General features: G+C 39.7%; 1 protein-coding gene and 1 long non-coding RNA gene across 2 annotated transcripts in view; one reads left to right on the top strand and one right to left on the bottom strand.

Moving 5' to 3' along the window:
• The window catches only part of LOC125463877 (heparan sulfate glucosamine 3-O-sulfotransferase 3A1-like), a 147736-nt gene that overhangs the window by 19582 nt on the left and 100697 nt on the right, over positions 1-27457 (bottom strand). The window lies entirely within an intron of this gene.
• LOC125463878 (uncharacterized) lies at positions 10831-13083 on the top strand. Its single transcript, XR_007249925.2, has 3 exons — positions 10831-10928; positions 11008-11071; positions 12962-13083. It is a non-coding gene; the product is annotated as an uncharacterized LOC125463878 (long non-coding RNA).

The raw sequence follows: 27457 nt of genomic DNA, 5'->3' as shown, positions 1-27457 counted from the left end.
AAAAAGGAATATAGTAAATTATGTATGTGATTGCAGCAAAAGACCTGCCTTTCAGGAAACTAAAAATAAATGTGTCAAAAATAATAAGTGCAGACAAATTCAAGTACATTTTGGAAGAAAAAGTAATTTGGAAATACATATGTAGAAGCAATAGCCGCAAAGGCTGGATGTTGCTGTTAGTTGTAAATTAAACAGTTGTACCATTTAAATTAACACAGAAACACAAATGGGCGTCATATCTGAGATCACAAGCAATTACACCATAAGAGTTTGGCAGCAGTAATACTACTTAAAGAAAGTTATGTTGCTGGCTTCACACAAGAAAAGTAAACAGAAGCTATCCTTTGTAGTATGCCAAAAGATGTCCATACAATTTTTCAAGTGAAGTTCTTTGGTTTTCTTTTTCTCAGCCTTTACTTTTTAACCAAAAGTACTATGGATCACTTGCACGAGAATGCAAGAAACAACTTTAAGGACATTTCTGCTTGCTTCTGAATGCCAGATTGATATCATAATTAATAAAAAAGCTGGTCTTTTAAGGCACCCCTGAGGACAAGTGCCATTTGCACTCTAGGAAAAAATAAAAGTGGAACATGATAGAATAAAACACCTGGAAGCACATAAACCAAGAGAATGAGCAAACCTGATTGCAACTGTTGAGGAAAGGGCTTGTAAATTGCAAATTTGCCTGGAAACTACATCAGGAAATCATTAGAAATTGGAAGTGTGCCTGAGGACTGGAAAGTGGTTCACTAAAAAACAAAGAAATATAAAGAACTGCAAACGGTAAACCTAACATCTGTTGTGGGTAAAGTATTAGAAGCCAACTTGAAAGAGGGAATAATGAAAGACTTAGATAGATGTTTCATGATACCAGAGAACACTACGCATTTATAAGAGGAAGTTCCTGCCAAATAAATGTCTGTTATTTCTTTGAGAAAGTGGCAACTCTTACTGACATCAAAACACTGGAGACAATCTCAGATACAACAGCATTATATTAACAAGCCATGTGCTCTCCAGTGTGCTGCTACAATTGCAGAAGTCATAGGTGCTTTTACTGTACATAAACGATATTGAACGGAGGACAGAAACAAAGCTGTAAAAAATTGCAGACAATACAGAAGTAATATTGAACAAACAATTGGAAATTAGTCCAAGGAACCGTAAGCACATAAATTTTAGACTATAAAGTATAATGGGCTCATTGAAGCTAACAGCACAGCACATACGTAGTGGCAGTAAGGAAAGCCATTTGAATTGATGTACAGTCAGAGTGATAATGTGCAAACCTCGGGAGCTGATACTGGTTCTGCACAAGATATTTATATACAACTGTTATCTAAACAGTTCTGATCACTGTTCTAAAGCAAAAATATCCAGGCATTAGGGTCAGTACAAACTGAGCAAGTTTAGAATAATGTATATCCATTGTGGGGAACAGCTGGAGTTGGCCTAGATTTTGGGCTTCAGTGCTCACCATTGACATCTAAAAATATCAGAAATAAAACTTCAACAATTATATGTTCAAAACAGTTACTGATTCTAAAACCAGTCGGTATGGATTCAAACGTAGAAGGAAGCAGCTGTACAGTAAGCTCCAGTTAATTCTTATACATGATGATGGAATAGAATTTCCCAAGAAGCAGTGAAAGCAACTCGTGTGGAAAAATCCAAGGGTAAATGGGATAGAGGTTATTGAAGCATATTTGGTTTTCAGCCAGCCTAGAGGATGAAAGAATCTTTTCCAGTCTAATACCTCCTTGTGTTGCTACTTTGGGCTACGAAAACACAAGTTTTCAGATTTCTAACTCAATAAAATTAATAAATAATTTACTACTGCTAAATACTGTATCGAGTTACGTATGACCTCAGATTTCTGACAATTGAAGTTGAATTAACTGTGGTGTAAGCTGCACATCTGCAACATTTCTAATGGGTATTTGCATTTTTTTCTATTTTGTCTCTGGCATTGTTTCAGTTCCAGATATAGATCGAAAAATGTTATGGAAAGGTACATATAGAACATAAAACATTCATGGATGCCACAAAACCAAGAATTAGCTCAAAGAGGAATATGTTGTTTGAAGGTGGGACTGCTGGAAGATTTGGATTGAACTTTTGCAAAATTACAAAGTCATTACAGCACAGAAGACAACTATTCGGCCCATCATGCCTGTGTTGGCTCTTTAAAGGATAAGTTCATCTAGCGGCTATTTTACCACCGATCCCTGGAGCTCTGCACATTCTTCCTTTTCAGATAAATCAATTCGACTTTGATTGTCTCGACTGAACCTCTCTTCACCACACTCTCAGGCAGTGGATTTCAGGTCCCAACCATTTGCTGAGAAAGTTTCTCCTCACGTCACAATTTAAATCTGTGCCCCATACTCTTGATCCTTCCATCAATGGGAACAGTTTCTCCCGATCCACTTAGTCTAGACACATCATGATTTTGAATACCCTATCAAATCTCTTCTCAACCTCTTCTTCTCCAAGGTAAACAGTCCCAACTTACAATCTGTGTGGCTGGAACTGGAGACAATATTCCAACTGAGGCTGAACCAGTATTTTATGCCGGTTTAACATAACAATACCATTAGTACTGAATGTCCCTTTTAAAGAAATCTAGGATGGTGTATCAGAGATAATGGGAACTGCAGATGCTGGAGAACTACAATCTCAAACTGTTCTGCCACCCACAATGACTTTTACACATGTAATCCCAGGTCCCTCTGATCCTACAACTCCTTTAAAATTGTGCCTTTGTCTAATGTTGTGTCTCTGCATTCTTCCTATCAATGTAAAACATTTCACATGTTTTTGCATTTAATTTTATCTGCTCCTTGTCCATCCACTCAACCAATCTGTCCAGGCCCTTTTGAAATTCTACGTGATCCTCTTTTCAGTTCACAATGCTTCCATGTTTTATGTCATCTGCAAATTTTGAAATTATGCCCTGTGCACCAAGGTCTAGATCATTAATCAGGAAGAGCATGGATCTTATCATCAATCTCTGGAAACTATAAACCTTCCTTCAGTCATAAAAAACATCCATTAACTACTACTCTGTTTCCTGTCACTTAGCCAATATTGTATCCATGGTGTTCCTGTCCTCTTTATTAATGCCATGCTGATAATGTAACAGATCATTTGTCCCGCTTAAAATAAACCACAAATAGCATCATTTAAACTTCTGTTATTAGCATGCCAAATCATCAATATGTTGAACCTCATGCCAATTGCTATTAAATAGTCTAAGGTGTGTCAAATTTACATAATGAATGAAAAAGTGATAAATTGATACGGACCTACCTAATCAAGCCTTTCGTCAAAAAAGACCATCGTTTCTCAGCACTTACAATTTTATTTCCACAGTCTCAGTTTTAAATTACTTTAGTTGAATGAATTTGTGAAGAAGTCAGTATGCACTGTAAGGATACATTCGGTGAGTATTTTGGAGAGAAATTCAACTAAGGTCCAAAATGGATGGCAAATTAGTGAAGCAATTAGTGAACATTATGCATACAGCATTCATTTGAGGCCTAATTCGACCACAGAGGTTATTGTGATTTGATAACACATTGTTCCACAATGCTAATCAGTCTATTGTTTCACGTTGGGCAATGCCAATGAATGAATTGAATTTTTTTTTGCATTCATCCCCAAAAACAGTAAAACAAGGGCTCAAAGTTACATTGTTTAATATTGAAATAGCAGTGCTCAAAACAACATTTGCAATTGCTTTCTCTGCTAGTTTAAAAGACTATTTCAAAAATGTCATTGAAAAATAAAAGTAGTGTGTCATAACTCCAATACAACTTGAGAGCCATAATCTGCAATGTGGCAGGAGAATTTAACATACAGAGCATAATGACCTTGATGGTAGAGTTCATATAGGTTAAACCTCTGATTTCATTTTTTTTTCATTATTTAACTTCTTACATTATTATTTCGTTTGATGGCAGTCCTGATTCTGCAGTATCTAGAGTGATTTCCATTTGAAATAAATTAAAGTAAGGACATTTACAATCTGAATATAATTTCCAGTGGAAATCAAATTCCAAGTGCCTAATGGTTACTGTAATAGAAATGGTCAACATATTTCCAAGGGCTGTTATTTCACTTAAAGAAGCTATTTTCTACAGCAGTACATCACTATCACTCACGCTCAGATCTCTCACGCAATTGACTGTGACTGCTGTTTTACAAAGATGGTTTGAAAGGTGAAATAGTGTGGGCTTTTTAAATTATGTCTGATGTAGGTTGGGATGAATCCACCTAAATCAAATCTAAGTAGCAGACACTACAGCAAATTGAGACTGTCTCATCTATTTACACTGGGAGGGCCTGGTTAAGAGCATTTCAGATTTGTTCAATCTATTCAATCTTAATGGATAATCAACATTTCCATCATCTGTTATCAGTAAAATTTAAGCTATATCCAAGTCCCAAAATGCGAAATTGTTATTTTCCTTGACCAGGGAGCTGTGTAGTACTAACATCACCTCATTGTTCAAGCATAGTGACCCGTTCCTTCTTTCACATCCCTTAAGCACCATCATCTAGAATCACAAAATTTTGCTCTTAAGGGTGGCCATTCAACCCACCATGTCGTATAACATCTCCTGAAAGAGTGACGCAGCAAGTCCCGCTCTCTAGCCCTACCTCGGTAGCCCTCTGAATTCCTCATTTTCAATTATATATCCAGTTCTCTTTTGAAACCTCCATGTAATTCGCCTCCACCATTCTCCCGGATAGCTCATTCCAAATCCTAATAACTCTGAGTAAAGAAGTTTCTCCTCACCTCACTTATAGCTTTCTTGCCAAAAATTTTGAAATTGTGACCCCCCTCGTTATTGACACACCAATGAGTGGACAAAGGATATCCTTCCTTACCCAGACAAAATTGTTCATGACTTTGAACACCTCAATAAGGTCATTTCTTAATTTTCTTTGCCCCAAGGAGAATAAACCCAATTTCTCTAACCTTTCCTTGGATTTAAAATCCCTCATTCCTGGTATCATTCTAGTAAATCTCCTTTGTACTCTCTTTAGGATTTTAGCATCCTTCCTTTTAAGGAAGGTGCCCAGAACCGAACACAAATACTCCAGGCATGGTCTGGCCGATGATTTGTAAATATGGAGCATTACTTCCTTACTTTTATACTCTCTACCTCCACTTATAAGCAACGTTAGTGTGTGATTTACACACTGGCAGAACACAGCAGATTGTTTATCCTTTTGTGGTGCTGGAGCCTGTTATCTTCAGAAAGCTGTGGCTTTGACTTCCAGGCTGCCTTTCAAGAACAGTTTCCACTTGCCTGGCCACTTTTAAATAATTATGCACGTGAACTCTGAGGTCCTTTTGCTCCTGCTTTCTCTTCAAAGTTGTACCATTGAACCTTTGTCTTTCCGTACTTCTTCCAACAAGATGCATTACCTCACATTTTGCTGCATTGGACTTCATTTGTCAGGTTTGCCCATTAGGCTAACTTCTCAATGCCCCTCTGATTCACTCAGTGTCATCCTCATAATTTACTGTGTTCCCTAATTTAGTGTCATCTCAATATTTTGAGTTTTTGTGGTCAACACCCACCTCCAAATCATTTTTATGAATCAGAAAAAGCAAGGGTCCCAACACCGGTCCCTGGGGAACACCACTTTCAACTTGCCTCCAATCTGAGAAATAGTCTGTGCTTTTGGTCTGGTCGTCAACTTCTAATCCATGCTGCCAAGGACTCAGCTATCTCAAACATTTCTAATTTGTTAACCAAACTACCTTCTGGTACTGTATCAAATGTTTTCTGAAAGTCCATAATATAATATCGGAGATAAAGATTGATCTACAGCTGAATCTATGGATGGAACCATGTTCTTTTTGAGACGACATGTGGGTCTATAAGTGGGACGTAATTCCACTTGGGAGCAGGTCAGGTTGGCTTGCATGATTATATTCCACTCAGCTTATTATGTATTCACACATAGGTAAAATGGCAAATCTTATGGGTCAGCAGGTAGGATGTTTTGCCTGACATTCAGACCTTCCCAGGCCAACCTCCCGGTGTCAAATTTAAAAAGGATCTTGTCAGCACTTTGTTCTCTGAAATCCAGTAGCAGGACTCAACCTCTGCTCCTGATCACTCTACAAGCCTTGGAGATGTCAAAAACCAGGCAAAAACCAACTCCACAGTTCATATAAGCCTCCCTAGGGCTTCTCCTTAAAGCTGTCCAGGAGGGAAAGGCTTTTCCCTTGGCACAGCAACAGGGTGGCATCTAGGCGAGCAAAGGCAGCCTAAAAGTCAAAGCAACGGCTGTCTGAAGGCAACCAGGCTCCAGCACCACAAAAGGATAAGCAATCTGCTGTGTTCTGCCAGTGTGTAAATCACACACTAACATTGCTCCAAGACCCAATAAGTGGGAGTTATTATTATAAAGTTGTCTCTGCAGAGGACGGATGCAGCCAAGGTTGGGTGCCAGCAATCTCCAAGGTATGTTTCGTATGCAACCAACATTTCTCACTTTGACCTAGCAATCAATATAACACGACCTAAAGAGAGTTGTGCTGTCTCTCATACATCAACCAATATTCACACCTAAAACATAAAAGTAATCTTAACACAAAGCAGCTCACGCACCATCCTCTCACTGACCTTGAATCACAACCTGTAGAAAGTACACGCCAGCTTTCCACCACAGACATGCATGGGACAAGAAACTGCCACAAAAAATGGCCTTGGGATGAAAACTTCACAGATACTTTTGGCTCCCACATCATATGAAGCCTTATCTTGCATCAGTTCTGGTTCTTTGCTGACACAACCAGCTCTCAGTTAGAACCCACTAACTCTTAAATTTCTCCATATTACATTCTTCTGAAAAATAACACACAAACTCATCTTTTTCTTTATCTATCAATGAGGCCTCAAGCTGACATCATTTAATGCTTCTGTTCTTCCAGTGGAGAGGAATAACCGATGTGAAAATGCACAGTCAAGGATGACAGGTGGTAATAGATACCTGGCCTTGTCCAAGCAGCAAGCCACTGGTCTGGTAGGAAAGCAAGGAGAATGTGCTTGTGCTGAAGGGGAGATTGGATATCCACCGTTATCTAGTGGAAAAAAAACATCCAATTTGCTATTCCTAGTTGCACATCAAACACCAACATCTTAATACAAGCATGGGTAGGGGTGACAGTTCATGACACTTAAATATTTACGTTTTTTCTAGGGAGTATCCAGATCCTATTAGATTTAGATCTGCTAGATCCCAGATCTGTTAGCGAGGATACAAAGGAAGGCCCCTGTCCTCTTGGTCATCTTTACCCGCCCCTTAAGCCACACCTCTGAGAACGAAGTGTTGCAAATCTCAGAGAATGCAGGTAAAGATCATATTCCCAGCCGTCCAACAGTTCACCTTGATCGATCTGTTGAAAGTACACTTGGCCTGTAGTTAGAGCAGGAAGCAGTAGCTGTGGTCTCCAATACTGCTGGATTGCTGGAGAATAAGCTCTTGCTGAGCACAGTACAGATGAGAAGTCTCTAGACTCAGATATTAGTTTGAAAAATGTTTTTGAGAAGATGGATTTGAATGTTTCCTCCACTTCTTCCCCCTTTTACTCGCCCCCTTTAGAATACAATTTTCCTCCTGTGACTGTTGATAGCTTTCTCCTCTTGTCTGGTATTGCCTCTGTCCTCATTCAGTCTCCCCCTGTGACTTTCAACTGTCTCATTATATCCATTGACTTTTCTACTCTTCTCCATGATTCCACTCGCATCCAGTTTCACCATCTCCCATGATATTCACACTCTTCTTTATGTTCACAATCCAATCCAAATCTCGCTTCTCAACCTTGTTCTTACACACCCCTTACTCAGTTTGCATGCTCATTCTCCCTTCCCAGTACACAAAGCAGTTCCCATTATCTCTGACACAAAGTCATCTCATTGTTTCCCCCAACCATTAATATGTATTTGCCCCTTCACTGTGACTTATCCCTCTGCATCCCAGTTTACTCCCTCCTTCCCTCAGAATGCTTCAAGTGCCCATGACAGTCACATCCTTTAAGTTCCAGCCCACTTTTCTGTGAAACTTTCCTCATGAGTCCTCCTCAAGTAGTACCTCCTCATCTGTACTGTGCTCAGCAAGAGCTTATTCTCCAGCAATCCAGCAGTATTGGAGACCACAGCTACTGCTTCCTGCTCTAACTACAGGCCAAGTGTACTTTCAACAGATTGATCAAGGTGAACTGTTGGACAGCTGGGAATATGATCTTTACCTGTATTCTGTGAGACTTGCAATACTTCAGACCCCTCGGCAGTTGAATCCCGGCTGCTTGGCATCGGACAATGTGACTGCTTATCTTTGGAAGGCCAGTGGGTCTGGTCAGTCTCCACTGTTCACTCCATAAACATTTACGAACCACAGGAAAGACTACATCTAACTCTGGCTTCTCTTCAGATGGTTGGCCTGTTAATATTACACCTTTTTCACTCTGTGTTATAAAAAATATGAGCAAGTCTGCAGAGACTGTGACTTCTTATGAGCTGGTCAACCCAGTGAGGCTTCACCCTTTACGATGCACGCCTTTAAAATCTGTAAGCAAGACTGCACATGATGGAGCATCCTTACGAACTGATTGGCACTGACAGGCTTCACTTCTAACACTGTACGTATTTGCACAAAGTCTTGGTCATGATAGAGCCAAGTGAGAGGAAATTAATATCTAGCAGAGTTTGGAGAAAGACTTTTATTACACCAAAAGGACACCTCAAATGCATAGTATAATTTTTGAACACATACTCCCATTTTTACTTAATGATTGCGCCCATGAATGTGATTTCATTGTGCTGAGGCGTTAATGAGTATGCATAGCATATTCATAGATTCAAGAGAAGTTCTGAAAATGTAGCTTGGGAAAGCTGACTCACCTGAAAGGAACTTAGTCCCATAGTGTTCATCAATAATTGTGAGCCTGAGTTTTTGTCTCCTGTTCAACTAAGTTCTTACACTCTCCCTACTAAAAGCTCAGAAAAGGCCTGGTGTCTTCTCTTAGTTATTATATGCTGTGGTAAACAGAAAGAAAGAGTAGAAAAATTATTTTATTTATATATTGAATTTTGTCAGCTCAGAGTAAGTACTTCTCAGTCAAGTGTTACTGAAGTGTAGCCACTGCTGCAGAAAAAAGATAGTCAACTCAAGTTTAATAAATTCAAAAAAAGAGTGATCATACAAGTGACTGGAAAATCTGTTCTTGGTCAGTCAGAGTGATAATTGTCAGTAAGGATAAGAGGGAACTCCCTTGAACTTGTTTGAAAAGTACCACACAATCCTTGACATCCAGCTAAAATTGTTCTACTGTCTCATCTGAAAGATATTGAGGTGTCAGTATGGATGAAATACTCATATGACTAGAATGGGACTTGAACCAACATTCCTTTGAAGCAGAAGAGGGAGTCTAAGTGCTGAGCTAAATCTGAAAGATGAATGACTGTACAGAAACTCGCACACACACATTTTATGGTGGATTAGACACAGACCACACTTTCCCAGCATCTATGTGACTGTTTCTTGTTGGAACATCCAACCCTTCCTTAATATGAATGGCTTGATATGAATATAATGATGATTGAATAATGGATGGTGTAAATATCTATCTCTGTACAAACAGAGGACAGGAGATGCACATTAAGGGCTGTATTTTCCTGTCCAATTAATGGCAGGCATCCAGGTGAGTCATTGGCAAAATAGGAAGCAGTCATATCAGGATAGCATCCCGATATATCAAACTTCCAGAGATATTTCCCAGGGGAAGGTGGGGGCATTGGGAAGTAGGCTGGCTGAAAATGAGTGCCAATTAATTTCATGAAGGAATTTTCTGAAAAACAGTCATATCGGACTTGAACCGTTAACTGTTTCTTTTTCCACAGTTACTACCAGACCTGGTGGGGTTTCTACAACATCCTTTGCGTTTGTCTCAGATTTCCAGCATCCTCAGTATTTTTCCTTTAAACATCACTAATTATCCTAATTAGGGGTGATTTGTGTGATATTCCCAGCAGTTGGTGGCATGAGAGCACCTACTACCATCCCTGTCTTTTCTATACACTGGATTGTCGCAGTCTGTCTGTGGCAGGCTGCACCCTGAAACTGAGGCTCTGACTCAGACAGAAATACCATTCCCAGTTGTCATGCTTCACTACAGATCCCAAACAGTCATTAGAAAGAGAGGCAGTGATTTCCCCGTGTGGCTGAAGTTACAAGTAATGCGATTGACCTTAATTATTTATGAGTTACTAAAATTAGGTGGATTTGCCTAGCAAAGTAATATTAGAAACAAACTGCAAAACAATGACTAGCTGAGAGCAATACAAAGGGAAATTGACCAGTATAATTAAAATGCTTTGAATTCCTCACTTTTGTAAACACATCCTTTGGCAAAATGATATCATGTGTAGATAACCAATTCCTCTCCTAATTTTATGCCCTTATACTTTTATGAAGTGCAATAATATGAGTGATTAACAATCTAAATTGGTATTTACCACTCAACTGCAAAAGAATTAGGCAGCAAGAATGCAGTCAGGGTAGTAGGTTCATGTGACGGTAATTAATGCCCTTTTCATACATTAATGCTACTCCTACTCCTCACTGTACATTTCCCGTAGCAGTCGCCATGGCAACCAATATCTCATCAATAGCCAATCCAACATCAGTGCACAATGGTATTACCATAACCTCAGACACAGGAAACAATTTCTAATAATAGCTCAGAGCAAAGCTGAATCCTGTAAAGATAATCTGTTAATGCCTCAGAGCTGCACAATAAACCCGAAGTTCACTGTAGAAAATAAAGATAACTGGTCCATGTCTGCCTCTGGGGAAAACCCGATGCTACATGAGTTTGTACACTTTATGACATATAAGAGGTAACGTAGCACTACTCTGCAAAACAACCTCCCATACAAGTAAGTGGCTGTTTAATTTCCTTGTTTTCATTCCTTTAAGGCTTGAAAAAAAAAAATCAGTGATCGAACAAGCTATGGCATGAATAGAATACATTTTAGAGCAGGTAATGTTAAACTTTTTTACTTTACTTTCTTACTTTAAATTTTATGCCTGAATAACTAATAAAATATTACCTCATTCATTAAGTATTTTCAAATTCTTGTCACAGTCTATATCTTTATTTATCACTGCGTTAAGGACAAGTACCATTACACAAAACAAGTTTCACCCTCTACACAACCATGGAAAGTGATATTTTACATATTCTGCCAGCAAGAGACTCTTTGCCCAACAGAACTGAACATAAAATGCAACATTAACATGAATATGAAATCATCAGTGATCAGGGCTTCTCATTCAAAAATTACACTTAAACAAGTCTCCACAGTACCAAGAATAGGTGAGAAATTGATAATTCAATGTGAAGACAATTCCCAAAGTGATAAGGTTGCCAAGTCCGAGTCAATGTTATTGCTTGGTGATAATGTCAGGCTCTGTCACATGTTTAGATTTCTAGACTAACACAGTAATGGGGCAGTATCTGTCCTACGGCTGGTTCTATGTATAAGCAGGAACAGTGCAAGTCCAATAAATTTTATGCACTGAAATGTAACCAACATGGTTTTGAATAGGGGTATGACCTAAGCCCTATCCAAATGGGTAATGCTTCAGTAATGTATTTCAATTGGAGCTTCATTAGGACACCGATGTTTTTGAGATCTTCTGCGAGAAGGAGATTGTTAGCCTGGCAGAACTGAACAAAAAGAGCAACATAAAACTGGATATAAAGTCATCAGTGATTGGGGTTTCTCATTCAAAAATGTCGCTCAGTCCTCGTACCAGAATCTCTTGGATTGGCTGCCTTGCATTTTCTATATTCTCGGGGTTGTGCGTAGAATTTTCAACATGCAAATGGGCAACTGCTTACTGTTTGGGAAATATTAAACCTGGTGCAATTGAAGAAAGTCTGTCCATTCATGGCAAGTTTAACGTTGTGATGTGGTATCCCAGCAAAGGCAGACAGCTGTTTGTCGTGCTTCGTAACATTTCACATCACCCTCGCTGTCACTGTCAGGTGGGAATGCACGCAGTTCCAGTGGATTGCTGGGCCTGTGGCCATTCAGTGGGCCTGAGGACAGAGAGGAATGCTATTGGAGGCTGAGATTTTCATTTTTTGTTGGAGATTTGTTCAAGTAGATTGGAGGAAGAAAATGCAGTGAGAACATTTGGCAGGTTAACTACTTATGATGTCACAGTCTCTAAGGCAATTCTCTCTGTACATCACAAATGGATGGATTGCCAGCTTTGAATACATACAGCACTGGCGAAACCATTTGAAGCTCGCATTAGGTCTGAGTTACTGGTGCTTGGAGAAACTGAAACCACAGCAGGCAACAATCCTGTGACCCAGGCTCAACTACTAATGAGTGCAGAGATAGTAGGAACTGCAGACGCTGGAGAATCTAAGATAACAAGGTGTAGAGCTGGATGGACACAGCAGCATCAGAGGAGCAGGAAAGCTGATGTTTTGGGCCTAGACCCTTCTTCTTGCCATTACTGCAGCGTGCTGTAGAGGAGCAGAGAAAGTATTTCCAGTGAAGAGCTGGAAGGGGGTGCCCTTGAAACTGAGGAAGAGACCAACGAGGGGAACATGTACACAAACTGTCAGCAAACCTTTAACTCCCGGTGACGTCTGTCTGGTGAGGCTGTTGTTTTTGAAAGCTGATCTGTCCAAGTCTGTTCTGTTTTGGCCTAAGTCTAACTATGTAAATCTGATTAGCGGATACCTGTGATGCATTGAGCCATTTAAGATTCATGCAATTTTGCTTTTTGAAAAATGTTTGGTTAGTTCAAGTGAAAGTAACACCTTGATGGCGTACTGCTTCTTTGTTTAGTTAGAGTCACAGTACTTGATGTTTCAGAAATACTTTTCTGAACGATTATGTTGTTTCAGGTTACCTTGTTGATTCTCAGCTATAATCCACATGATTCCATGAGCATCTGGTACTGGCGAAGGAAAGAAGATCTAACTGCTGTCAAGAATGTCCATATTTTTTCAGTGTTCTTCATTTTCTAATTAAGTGCAAAATTAAAACATAGAAGGATATTCCTTTTAATGATTTTCTTATGGAATAAGTCTTCAGAATGGTTAAAAATAACATTTCACAAATCCTGTATTTACTTCACTACAAAGTGTCAGTGGTGCTGGATTTTAAAGCCGATATAAGTGGTGACAGGAACACTGCACAAATAAAGCACTACCATTCCTTTTTTGACAGCATTGGACAAATGCTTTTCACTTTGACCTTTCTCACTGCTACACTTGCTCATCCCAGCATGCTCCATGCAGCAGCTTATTGGCTGACAACAGGTCACGTCAGGTGTTTGTAACCCTCCTCGTGTCATGTGATCTGACATGGAGGTCATGTGTTTGCGGTCAGGAAGTAACTGTGTTTCCTCAACATGTGTGAAAGTCATTCATTAGTTGGAAACAAAGGCTCTGATACAACTTATTTGGCTTTCCACGTGACCACATTACAGGAAAGCCCTCAAGTCTTAAATTTCCACAATCTGCATGTGGTTTCTTTTACTGTAACATCGATAAATCTGAGCTTGTGACTCTCAGATTCCTCAGCAGAATTAAATCACATGGAACCAAAGAATGTTTCCATTCATAGTCTTATGAGAGTCAAAAAACATATCAAATGCCAGCTACATTTTTATTTTGGTGACGAGAGTCCATTCATTCAAGGCGACTGCAATCCCTCATAGTATAATGCATTTCTCATACTCTGCCACATTTTCACAAATCTTGCAACTGTGCAACTTGATTTGATATACTGTAGTGAAATGGAAGAGTCATTTTAGTGGGGACATCTTTACAAATAATTAGTATAACCATCCAGACACTTCAATTGGCTTCTGGCAGGACTAGGCTGCTGAATCAATTCTCTCTCTCATTCATTTCGTGAGAAAGCAAAGGTCTTTTTAAAGTAAACATTGCTTGTGTTTTCCAACATATTTTCTTCTGCGCATGAAGGTCTAGAGGCTCCTCTGGGAGTGTGCTATTGGCTTACTGCTGCCAGAAAAACATTTAAGTTCATCATTTCCTACTGCCAGGAGTAAGCTCATATTCTTAAATATTTAAAACATTACTGCTGGTATTCAGCAATTCTCCTAACCAAAGTCAAGAACAGCGTGACACAAACAGGAGAGGAAGTTTGATCATTCCAGCCATAGCCCACCTACACAGAACATGCTAACGACCAGCTACTGTGTTTAAGTCCACAATCCTAACTCAATTATAAAACACATACTTTCCCAAAACATAGTAAGGACCATATTAGATATAACAGTGGTCGCCCATGAGAAGGTTGTGATCAGTCTCATCTAGTAAGCAGCCTGTGGGGTCAAGATATTGCCCACAAAGCTGTCATCTGGAGGACTTTGCAGGCATGACAAGATATGTCCAACTCAGTGATACCTGATTTGTAGGCAGTGTCCCTATATATATGCTACCGTTCACTTTCTTTGCAGCTGAGTCGATAAGTTTGAGAGGTATTACTGAGGAAACCTCAGCAACTTTGGATAGTTTGTAAAGCAGCCTGCGACAGGGGAGATGGATTGGGTGTGTAAGCTAGTGAATGGGAAGCTCATCATGTGGGCGGTCTTGACAAGGGTAGCTCTGAAACGTTTGAGCATCATTGCAACTGCATCTATCTAAACAGAGGCGAAGATTGCATCACACAGAGACAGGCCATAATGCGGACTGATTTTACATGTGGCTACTCTCAGTTGTCCAGTGTAATCACAGCGAAGGATCTGCAAAGGCCCCAGTAAAACGGCAAATGATCAGGAGAGCCCTTGAAGAATTCTAACTCATCAAATGGGGTTATAGTAAACAGAATGAGACCTTTTCAGGGATGTTCAGTATACTGGGACAACATGGAAGAAGCCTCTACAAAGCTTTGAATTCAGTAGCTTATTTTCAGTAAAGTAAATATATTACTCTATCGTAACCTGACTTAAATTAATGAGGGCTATGTACTATGGTCAATGTGCAAATGTATATTAAAATAATGAAATAATTTAGTGCTCTAGGATATATAATTATGACAAAATCATATGATAATTCCCAGGCTTCAAAAGGGTTTTCTATCAAATGTACGAGTAATGTGAAAGGCTCACAGTCAGAAAACTAGGTCAATGGATTTAAAAGCAATGACTTGCATCCTAAAACAAACGCTCTGTGCTCTGTTAATCAGGTGCACTCAAGAACTGAAAGTGATCTGAACATGGATTTGCTTTGTTATGATGTTGCCATCTCCATCCGGCTGAAGAATGGCTTCAGGTGAAACTGCAGGTGGAGGTGAATCAGTTGATCCATCTGTTAGAATTCATAGAAGAAAAGTCAATTTACAAGTTGCTAATTCATCTCCCAAATGAGACGGGCTGCCCTTCTAGGCACCTAACAAGAAGAGAACAAAACTAACATGATTAGGAGTTTATTACAACTTAGTCTTGATGAACAAATGCTTTAAACTCCATAGCGCACAGGCATTCACATTCAGTGGCAATTTAGGCACTGGCAGTTATATTAATCACAATTGCCATGAGTACAAGAGGAATGAGGGTGGAGTTAAATTAAGAAAGTTTGTCCACTCTTAAGCCCAATCTAAGTGTGTTATTGTTTGATTTACTCTTTTTGTTTTTATTCCCATTTTTTCCTCAGGTGGACCGAAGGGTGTTCCCCAAGTCCTGGATTTTAGACTTCAGTTTTTGAAATAAACCTAGCAAAAACCTATTTTAAATAAAAGATTGAGTTGATTAACAAAACATCCAAAAGGTGGGGGAATTACTTTGCTAGCCCATGCACAAACACTCAGGAAATAAAGGAAGATAGCACAGTAGAGCAGCTAGGCTAATAATTACAAGTTTTGGTAAATCCAGAAATATTAAAATATCAGTTCATGTAAGTTACACTTCCCAAGATCAGGTCAGATGGTAGTATTCTTACTGAGCTGGAATTAGTAGGTTCCTTCTTCTAAGTAAAAGGCCAGTAATTTAGAGACTGAGATGGAGAATCCAAGGCAGGCTGCCATCTCAGTCTGGAGTCCTGCTCACCTTCGGGAGGTCAAACAGCAACAGGCTAAGCATCCCAGAATGGTATGTTTAAATAATTCTGTCACCTTCAGGTGCTGATGGCCCAGCTCAGTGGGCTAATTGGAAGCTTGTTAAGCTAACAATGTAGTTTCACCGCTAGCGCCAGAGTTTCCATTGCGAGACGACAAGGTAACTGGAAAAGCATTGCAGCCTCATTTTAGAACAATAGGTCTTGATGTTTGATTTGTCCATGACTAGCTATTGTCTCAGAAGAAAGCTCATCACTTAGACAATGCGTCATATTAAAGGGAATGTCTACACAATGTAGGGGGCTCAGAAACTTCAGGAAATACAATTATTTGAATGATCTTATCCATTTTACGAATGCAACAAGGTCTTCCATTTTTTAAAAGTAATGGAATTTAAACTCACGAGTATTGAAGTTAATGTAGTTTTCTTTGGGACTCCTCTTTGTGACATCTGGCCATGCCTCAGTTCATATGCAGCATTCTGACATTAACATTTGAAGTGAGGATGGAAAGTGCATATGTTCCAAATCTCATCCTTTACGCAACAATTATTTTCCAGCTTCTTTAAGACTGGCGCTTGGATTCAAAAGCTTGAACCAGTCATCCCTGGTTATCTGAAGTCTGAATTTGCATCAGTTAAGATTGTGGCAAAACAAATTGATCGGGGAACAATTCTATTAGATGGAAAAAATGTGTTCATTGTTAAGACATTGTATCCTTAATTTCCACCATCAAAAGACCCAACCATTACCTTCTTTATCCAAACTTAGGTTGAGATTTAAATTAGATTAGGCAGCACAAAAATCAGCATGGACATTTGTCCAATTGGGGCTCAGTTTTAGGCAACTTTAGTGGATAAAGAAGGTAATGGTTGGGTCTTTTGATGGTGGAAATTAAGGATACAATGTCTGATAAAGACATTTTCTCAAAAGTTTGTTGCTAACACTTTGGATAGAACCTAGAACCTTGCAGGACTCTTCAGCAGCCTCGAGGGTGGTAGTGGAAACTAGGTCAAAATCTTTCTTAAAAGTACTTGCATGGATTTCAAAAGAGGTTCGTGTGATTCCACGGTGGTTATGATTAACCCTGCATCATCATCCTCCAATCAGATAGCTCACTCCAATCTGACCCTTCTCCAAATCTCCATGATTGAAGTGTCTGTGAACAACTGCCTGATATTATTGTTTTAAGTAAGTTAAGGCATGGCCAGCACCAATGATAATGGGAACTGCAGACAGTGAAGAATCCAAGACATCCAATCCCCACCCCTGTCTGCTTTCCGGAGAGACCACTCTCTCCGCGACTCCCTTGTCCGCTCCAAACTCCCCTCCAACCCCACCACGCCCTGCACCTTCCCCTGCAACCGCAGGAAATGCTACACTTGCCCCCACACCTCCTCCCTCACCCCTAATCCAGGCCCCAAGATGACCTTCCATATCAAGCAGATGTTCACCTGCACATCTGCCAATGTGGTATATTGTATCCATTGCACCCAGTGTGGCTTCCTCTACATTGGGGAAACCAATGCAAAGCGGTCTTGGGGACTGCTTTGCAGAACACCTCTGCTCAGTTCGCAACAAACAACTGCACCTCCCAGTCACGAACCATTTTAACTCCCCCTCCCATTCCTCAGACGACATGTCCATAATGGGCCTCCTGCTGTGCCACAAGGATGCCGCCTGAAGGTTGCAGGAACAGCAACTCATATTCTGCTTGGGAACCCTGCAGCCCAATGGTATCAATGTGGACTTCACAAGCTTCAAAATCTCCCCTTCCCCCACCGCATCCCAAAACCAGCCCAGTTCTTCCCCTCCCCCCAATGCATCACAAAACCAGCCCAGCTTGACCCCTCCCCCCACTGCATCCCAAAACCAGCCCAGCCTGTCTCCGCTTCCCGAACCTGTTCTTCCTCTCACCCATCCCTTCCATACACCTCCATTTCCTACCTACCACCTCATCCTGCCTCCTTGACCTGTCCGTCTTCCCTGGACTGACCTATCCCCTCCCTACCTCCTCACCTATACTGTCCTCTCTACCTATCCTGTTTTCTTTCCATCTTCGGTCCGCCTCCCCCTCTCTCCCTATTTATTCCATACCCCTCTCTGATGAAGGGTCTAGGCCCGAAACGTCAGCTTTTGTGCTCCTGAGATGCTCCTTGGCCTGCTGTGTTCATCCAGATCCACAATTTGTTGACCAGCACCAATGACTCAGGCTAAGTAATGAGCCCTGAGGAAAATTTCTGCCAACCTTCTTTGTTCCAGCAAGCAGCAGAAAATCTCAAAGAGCCCCAGACCAAAATACACCCAGTTATGTTCAGCTCCACATTAGCAAAAGGAGAGCAACGGACAAAGTAAACACTTATGTACGAATTCAGAAAAAACACAGGCTGTTCGGAACCTATTCTGTCATTCCAAGAAATCAGGCTCATCTGATCCGTGGCTTCAGCTCCACTTTCCTGTCAAACAAACTTGAAAGCCTTGTCAATCAAAAATCTATTCAACTCAACCTTGAATATGTTCTCAAAGATTCAGCCATCAGTGAGCACTAGAAAAGCGGATTTCACAGACTAGAGACCCTCAGAGAGAAAAATTTCTCGTTTCTGTTGTAAATTAGAGGTCCTTAAATGGTTCCCTAAAATGGCAGCATGGTAGCTCAGGGAATAGCACTGATGCCTCATGGCACCAGGGGCCTCTGTTCAATTCTATCCTTGAGTGACTGTCTGTTTAGCGTTTGCATGCTCTCCCCACATGTGTGGGATTCTTCCCACAGCCCAAAGATGAGAGTATAAGATGGATTGCCTATGCTAAACAGACCCATAGTGTTTAGCCTAGGTGGGTTAACTATGGTAAATACAGGTAGGGATTGGGTAAGTTGTTTTTTGGAGGGTTGGTGCAGCCCAGATGGGCTAAATGGCCTCTTTCTGACCTGTAGGGATTCTACGATTCTAAATTGTGTTTCTTGGTTCTACATTCCCCTATAAGGGAAAACACCCTATTGTTATCTAAAGACATTTATTTGTTTATTTTCCTCTTCACCCAGGGACATTTTTCAGTAAAGCTATTAAATGTTTAATCTAAAATTTAGAGGCCAATCTGGAAATAACACTTTTCATATTCACGACATAATAGTCACTGGACATAGCCATCCAACAGAGATTCCATTAAAACTGCTACAGTAGGAGTTTTAACAAACACACTTTCTGTTACATGAACGATTATTGAGGCCATGGCCATTAATCATAAGCATTTTAACTTAATTTTTTAAAAATCTTTGCTTTACACCAAAACATAGCTGCATGGATCACCCCATTAATTACATTTAACACTTCTGCACGCCATAAACTCTGCTTAATCTTTTACAATTTAACCCCAATGAAAGCAATGCAGATGAAGTTTCCCCAGCTGTTAACTGTGACACACTAAAGTGTTTTCATTTTCTGTCATTCTCAGTCATTAGCAAAGACCTACGGATTTCTGACTTCACTTTGTAAAAGTTTTATGGAACAGCTGTAGAAGTAATTGGTTTATTTAAAACGAAACCATGTTAATATAAGACGGAGGAATTTAGATTCACATTAACTGGATGAAGGATGGCTTAACAGAACTGATTGCAAGAGTACATCTGTGTTTTGTCCTACCCGGTCACAAATGGATGATAGCATCCCTTTCCTGTAATGAGCCATTCTAGCAGCTTATGGAGTAGCAATTGAACTTAATTTCAATATAAAAGATGTGGGAGAGTTGACTCACTTTAAGAGGTGCACAGAATTTAACAAACCTGTGCATCTCCTCAAAATTTTGAATTTGACATTTAATTTTACACTGTTTCATTCCTGTTAGTTCCTCCCAATTGCATTTGAAAGGTACCTGTTTGCTGAGCTCAAGATAATTAGAATTGGGCTGTTTGATTCTGCAAATGGTTTTGAGCTCATTATCCCTCACTTGTTTGTTGAAACAACCTTTTTTTTGCACAATGATTTCTGCCACAAAAGTCTAACCCTCACTAGGTATGATTCCAAGGGTGTGAGTTTTCACTATCATGTTCCCAAGTAGTTATTTTTCATCTGTATACCTAGCTGTTAAGTCCTGACAGGCATTTCACTGGCCCAACTATACACTCGTTGGGCCTCCACACACGTGCACTTGGGAATAGTGACTGAAAGCTATCATGAATGGAAAGCTTTGCTGATTAATCCCTTGCCAATTCAGGGACATTGCAACCAGTGTTTTTACCTCTGTCTCATACTGCTCAGTCAACGCAATGTAGTCTTTTGCTCAAATACTGCTGATATTTCCTGGTTTGTAGTGTATATTAGGTCACTGACAGCAGCACATCTGACAAACCTATTTTCAATACTTCCAGGAGAATGTGGACAAATTCAGCAGATGTTTGACAAACAGCAGGTGTCAGTTCAAGGAATAAGTGGAAGTCGGAATAGAGAGGGAAAATATGCTCTAAGTGTCCCCATAAAAGTTGAAATGAACTGGGGAAAACTCATGTGTTTAAAATTAGCAGCACAGGCAAATTGAAACCTTTCATCCCCCTCATCAAACTCCCACCCCCGCCCACCTCAAGGGAAGTGGCTATCACTGTTCAGACTTATTACCGATTCAGCAGGGAAAATGTACTATGTTGCTGTGATTCTGAAGTGTCCATTAGGACTTTAGTGAGCCAATTAGGCTTTGAAAAACAATAATTAAATGGTTACCATTAGACCAGTTTTTATTCCATTTTTTATGAATTGATTTCAACTTGTACTGTCTGCCAGTGGTGGGAACTGAAGCTATCTCCCCAAGGCATCAGTCTGGTGGCTGTAGATTAATTATTCTGGTGATAGCCCCAACACACCACCACCTCCGCAACATAGATAACTCCTGAAAAGGAAAGCAAGTCATGATAACTGGTCTAACACCAAAATTAGCCCACAGTTCAAGTATTATGTTCAGGTTTGAACATCCAATCACTAAGGATAGAACAACAGTTCTGAAGATGCAGCACTGCTTCATTGGAATAATACCAAGGATGCAGTGGGGAGATATGAAGGGTGACTTCATAAACCTTTCATGGAATTTCCAGAGCAAACTCTTCTATATTTATGAAGGACTACAACTGGATAATACTGATTAATATTTACCATTAGACACTGGGAACAAATTTAAGATAATCATGGACAGAAATAAAAGTTAGAAATCAAAACTGTTAGAAGGTGATTAAAATGTGGAATTTAACAGCAGTTAAAAAGTGTCGGCAAATTCTTTGAAAGGAAATGAGATACTTGCCTGAAAAAGGAGGAAGATTGAATGCTATTACACGCAAGGACAGGAGTATCAGGATAGTGAGCTCATGTGAACAACTATGAAAATGGTCTGTTATCATGCTGTCAGATTCCACAGTTCTACATACACAGGAAAACTGCAATCATTTATAGTAAAACAAAATATGAACTGGACTTCACAGCACCCAACATGAACTTGATCATTTTTAGGAACTAGGCAGCTCCATCACACCACTCATTGCATTTAAAGTTTATTCAGTATCTGATATTAGAAAGGAAATGTGTCACAGACAATACCAGGATTTACACTGAACCCTAGTTCAGTCATGACCATCCAACTCTTAAGATTACTGCCCAGCAATAAGAAACCAGCCAGGAATTCTGGCTAACATGAATAAAGTGATTTCACCTGTTTCTTAATGGAGGTTACAACACAGGTAGCTGAAAACAAATATGATAAATCACCTTCCTCATAGGTCAGACAGTGTAGGACTTTGTTCTGAATGCAGGAGTTTGAATTATTTGAGTGACTTGATTAACTGAAAACGCATTTTCTTTGGTTCCCCATCCCCTTGCCTCAAGGCGCTGTCTCCTGCTGAGATAATTCTGTGGGCACTTGCAGCATTTCCTAAATGGTCATTGCACGTCTAAGACCAGACTATCACGGTGAATCCATAGTCTGTGGTGTTACATCACCCTGAATCTGACTTCAGGCTTGCAATCATCACAAAAAATGGCAGCCAAAGCCCTCAGTTTAAAGACTTCAGATTGGATATCAGGAACTGGACAGGAGTGTGTGACTACAGACAAAGGAGGTAAAAGGTAGCACTGGAGGATCCTCAGCCTTTGTATGTGTTTCACAGATACAAGTTTTGTGCAGCCTTTGTGAATAGGAATACGTACTGAATAGAGAATGAGCAAGCTGATCACAGCACTGTAGAACAAGAGGCCTTTCAAGTTGGGGACTGTACAGGAATCCAACTTATGGGACTTATAATTGAAGGATAGCTACTGTTTCCTATGAGTCAGTGTCCTATGGTCATGTGGCCTGCTTGGCATCATAGTTAAAGACATTTTGTTTTAAGTGGGGTCTGGGGGGCTGGAGATATATTTGGAATGGGAAGAGAAGAATCCAATTGTCATGGCTCATATAGGTACCAACGACAGTAGGTGGGGCTAAGATCAGAAAGGAGCTCTTCTGTGATAGGGTTATCAGCCAGGGGTGAGAGTAAAAAGATGCAAGCAAATTGCAACCTGTTCCAAAAGGCTAGAGAGTTCAATGCACAGCTCAAAGATTGGTCAGGGTGAAATGGTATTGATTTTATAGGACTCAAACACCAACCCTGGGGAAACAGGGAGCTCTTCTTTTGGAATGGCCTTGAATTTGATTGTGTTGGGACCAGTGTCCTGGTATATCAAATAACTCAAGCCTTAGACATGGCTTTTAACTAAATGATGGAGAGTTCAAGTGAGGTGAAATTTAGAAATTTCAACACTGATTTGTGCAATGTAGGCCAATTCAGTTTACGAACTTGCTGGTTAAATTTCTTTAACATTCAGTTAATCCAGTTTTAAAACCTTCTAGTATTACTGTGTACTGTCATTAGCAGCTTGTTCACATTGTTCAACCAAGTTATTACTTAGAAGCACAACACCGCACCCATTAGACCCAAAGAAGTTCAATGTGTTGCCTTTTTCTGTCCTCACCTTCAAGGGTCAAAAGCTGCACACCAATTTTAAAAGCAAAAGTCAATGAACATGCTTTGCACAAATGTAGGTTTCAGATTGTCTGTGATTCCTCCCTAAAACAAACAAGTTACTTCTCTACAAATGAAGTACACATCCCTCTGGTATACAGATATTATGCCAGTTATACATGGTTGAATATTGCAAAGGAGAACCAAGTAGCTTTGAAGCTCCCTACCCTGCTGGCATGTAACAGTTGTTTCCAAACCATTGCAATGTGATGAGGTTTGTGGGCCCTCATTGTACTGTAGCTTCAGACTAATCTGGCTCCTCTGTGCGTTAACAAAGATTCTCTAGGATAACTTGACTCCGTGTGCATCTGTATACATAAAATGAAGTCGCCCCAAGAGCACTGGTGTGTAACAAGCCACTGGAACTTTAGAAGAGACAAATCATATTGAATATTTCTTTTCTTCACAATGGTGAAGAATACGGTGTTTATTTCAATGCAGGACTCCTACCTTCAACTAATAAGAATATGGGTAAATTTTGGACACATTTACGAAAAATAAATTGTAGAAATCGGCAAAACATTCATGTCCATCGCAATATACATTTCTTTTGCAGGAATCCAAATGTTCCCTTACCTGAATTGATGAAGTCAACCTATTTAGAGCAGTATTTTGTTCAAGCTGTTGTGAAAGTTGGCTTTTTTTCTCAGTATGAGTCTGTTTGAACAGTCATTTTAAATATGGGAATGTACTAATCATGCATTTTGATCTGATTCACTAACAGGAACAGATTCATTCACAAGCCTACAGGGCCTGTGTCTCAGGTCCAGCCAAATATGGCTGTTAAAAGTCACCATTACCCAAAAGAACTTTCTATTTATGAAATGTGATTTCCTTTATTATTAATAGCATGCAATAATGAGATAGATCTATTTCTTCCTGCATCTTTTTATGAACATCATTTCATGGATTGTTCAGGGTGGCATTAGGCATGTAGAGAAGGTTCAATGCTATTGTTGCTCAAGACCCAAAGAATTCATCATTTGGCTTTGATCCTGTTGGATACGATGCCCAACATGGAAGTGAGAGCCTCAGATCAAAGCTGAGCTGAAAGAAACAATAAAGGTAATTTTAAAGAAAATCAGCATGCTGAAAGGACTATTCCAAACAAATAACCGAAGCATTTGAAATTTGTTTACTTGCATCATTTGTTTGGCACTGACTTGTTCACATCATTAATTCAGGTTTAAAGGAAATAACATAATGGAGCAGATTTAAAGTAATTATCATATTTTACTGAAATTGTGCAAGATTTCTGCTGATCTAATATCACCCCGAGTAAGTTGAGACCCTCTCGTCCAAAATGTATTGTGAAATTAGCTACTGAGCAGGTGAGCACTCTTTCAGGCCAAATTCTCCCTGAGGGGAGACAAGAGTATAGTGGGATTGTTACTGGATTAGTAAACTACACTCCCAAGCTGGTGTTTTGAAACATGGGTTCAAATCCTACCGTTGTGAATTTTGAATTCAGTTAAAAATCTGGGACAAAAGAGTGGTCACTGTGTTATAAAGCACTTTATGCTTCTCCAGTAATTACCCCATTGTGGAGTTTGAAAGCACCCTGAATTCAGGAATAATTTACTGTAAATATTTCAGTCACAGTTGGTTGTTGAGCTAAATTTATGAACTTTTCCCCTCTTAAGTAAAAACAAAATGCTAGGTAAAATTGAGATAATAATCATACATCCTGTCAGGAAGTGCTAGAAATACATAAAGTCATCAGCCTCGAAGAAGACTAAAAAAAAAATCAGTTAACATGTGTGGCTCAGATTCTTTGGTTTGAATTATGCCTTGGTTTGACAGAGAGGATGAACTTGAAATGTTAACCCATCTTCTCTGTACTTTTATAACTATAATAAACTGCCCTGTAATAAATATCAGGAGAAAGTCCTAATTTATATGTTTATATTGTTAAATATAGAACTTCACATTTATTGTAGATGTTCTGCTATTGCCATAAATTAAGTAAATGGAAACTGAGCGCATTTGTTTGTTTCAGATTGTTAGATAATTTTACAGGAAGTATTTTAAAAACATGGTGCAAAGTGATGTGTCGGCAGACAAAATCTGAATATTTGAGTTAAGATATCAAACTTATCTGGAAGAGTAAATCATTTTGCACTTCAAATTGTATGGCTACTGTCCTGTCAAATTCTGAGGTAATGGTAGAAAATTGTTTATAACTGGTGAACAGCAAAACAAGCAAACACCAATTAAGTTTACCATCGTTCCAATGAACCACAGATGAAAGTTTCTTACATCTATTGCATTCAGTCCATTAAAAGGTCTGCCATTGTAACTTATGGTTGGCTTTAGTATTAGGACCTCACAAAATCAATCAGCCAGTGTTCTGAAAGAAGCATCAGCATAAAGCGGGTGATTTGTTGCTGTTTGTGGATTCATGTTAGTACAGGGTGGCTGCTGGTTTATCCAGATAACACCATCCACTTCTCTCCAAAATTATGTTGCATTGAAAACTTGAATGCTGTTCAAAGAATTGGGATGTTCCATAAAGTCAATCACTTCTTTATTTTGAATGATATGTGAATTACAAGTGGATGTTGGGGCAGTTACGTTGATATTGATATAGCATTTCTCCGAAACGGTAACCCATGTAAAATCTACAGGAATACATTTATATTAAAATAGCAGCATATCAAACCATATGTCTGCCATTAATTAAACTTTTAATTCCATTCTCAGGATGTACACAATTCTGGAGAGACCCTAATTATTGCCTAAGATTCTGGTGAGACCACTCCAACTGGTGATGGTGCTCCCATTATGATACTAGGCCAGTAATTGCTGGATATTAAATCCGTTTCATTTCCAGGCTCTAATTCTTGTCATTTTATTTAATTCTACAGATAAACTTAAGCAGATTATAGGTTACATCTTATTTATTATACACAACATTTCCTTAAGTATTCATTGATTATCCAAAATACATGGTTCCAAAACCACAGTGAATATATCTCTGTTTGTTTTACATTGCATTGTCATTATACAGTCGCTCTCCCTCTCACCACAGGAATGGAAGGTTTTCCTATGGCTCCTGCCCATGTGTTTGCCTTTAATTGACAGGAACTGCTCATACGAGATAAGGGAAAAGTTAACCTGCTAACTTGGACCCCAACTCTTGAGACAACAGCATTCCTCCACAGTGAAGAAAGTTTCATGGCACCATTCATCCAAAAAATACAACATCCGAGTGACAATTCATCATGAGATTTAAATGAATCTGTCCTATGATTAAAGCGACACCTTGGACAAAATGCAACTCTCCATGTTAAGATTTAGCCTTTTTTTAAAAAACTGTTTTTGGAAATTTTTCAGAAGTAACAATTGATGTGTTTAATAAGTAATTTTGGTTTGCTGTCCTTTTTGCCTGTAGTACAGTTCATCCATTTCTCATGCCAAATTTTTTACAAGGATAACATGCAATAAGGCTGAGTGTCCTGCTTCACTCACCTACCCTGCCTGCTCTATCATCATCCACCTTTCTCCCAACACACAGAAAAAATGTACTCACTCACATATACGCACACCTTATCAGGAACATGTTCCAAGGCCAATTTCTGACTTCCTGCTTTGACGTCTATTGGATGGAATATAATGCTACACCGCTGTGTGCTTGATTCTACCTCAGGTTTCGGACAATAGGTGGATTTCTACAACTGTTTTCACTAGAATATTGGGGTTAATTAAATAAGGTGAATCATTGCAACAAAGAATGAACAGAAAAAAAACTGCAATCATGGTGGCATTCAAACTGATATCTCTGAGCATTGGATAACAAATTGTAGAGCTGGAGGAACACACCAGGCTGGGCAGCATCAGAGGAACAGGAAGGATGACATTTCAGGTGGGGGTCCCTTGTTCAGAAATTTCCGCTGTGTTCCTCCAGCTGCACACTTTGTTATCTCTGACTCCAGCATCTGCAGTTCTTGTTACCTCCTGAGCGTTAGCCTGGTCCTCTGCAGTACTAGTCCAGTGATATTCCCACTATACCACTGTCTGACATCTGCCAGTCATCCATCACCAACCTAAGTATCACCAGCAAACTTTGTCTTTTATCCATGGCCATTTTCCATCACGTTTAAACTCCCAGTCATCTAATGAGGTGCCTGTTCTGACCAGCAATCTGAAGGTGGTTGCTGCCTTTCTGTACTATTGATGCCTGGAATCTTCCACCCTTGAGCTAAAATCACCTCCTGTCCAAAGATGACATTTGCATTCAAAAACGAGATTGCAAGAGGAATACAGCTGAGGCACAGAGTGGGGAC

Source organism: Stegostoma tigrinum, chromosome 22 (genome assembly GCF_030684315.1).
Source record: "Stegostoma tigrinum isolate sSteTig4 chromosome 22, sSteTig4.hap1, whole genome shotgun sequence".
NCBI classification, from domain to species: domain Eukaryota; kingdom Metazoa; phylum Chordata; class Chondrichthyes; order Orectolobiformes; family Stegostomatidae; genus Stegostoma; species Stegostoma tigrinum.
The sequence above is the reverse complement of the archived record's forward strand: the minus strand, read 5'-3'. Positions and strand labels throughout refer to the sequence as shown.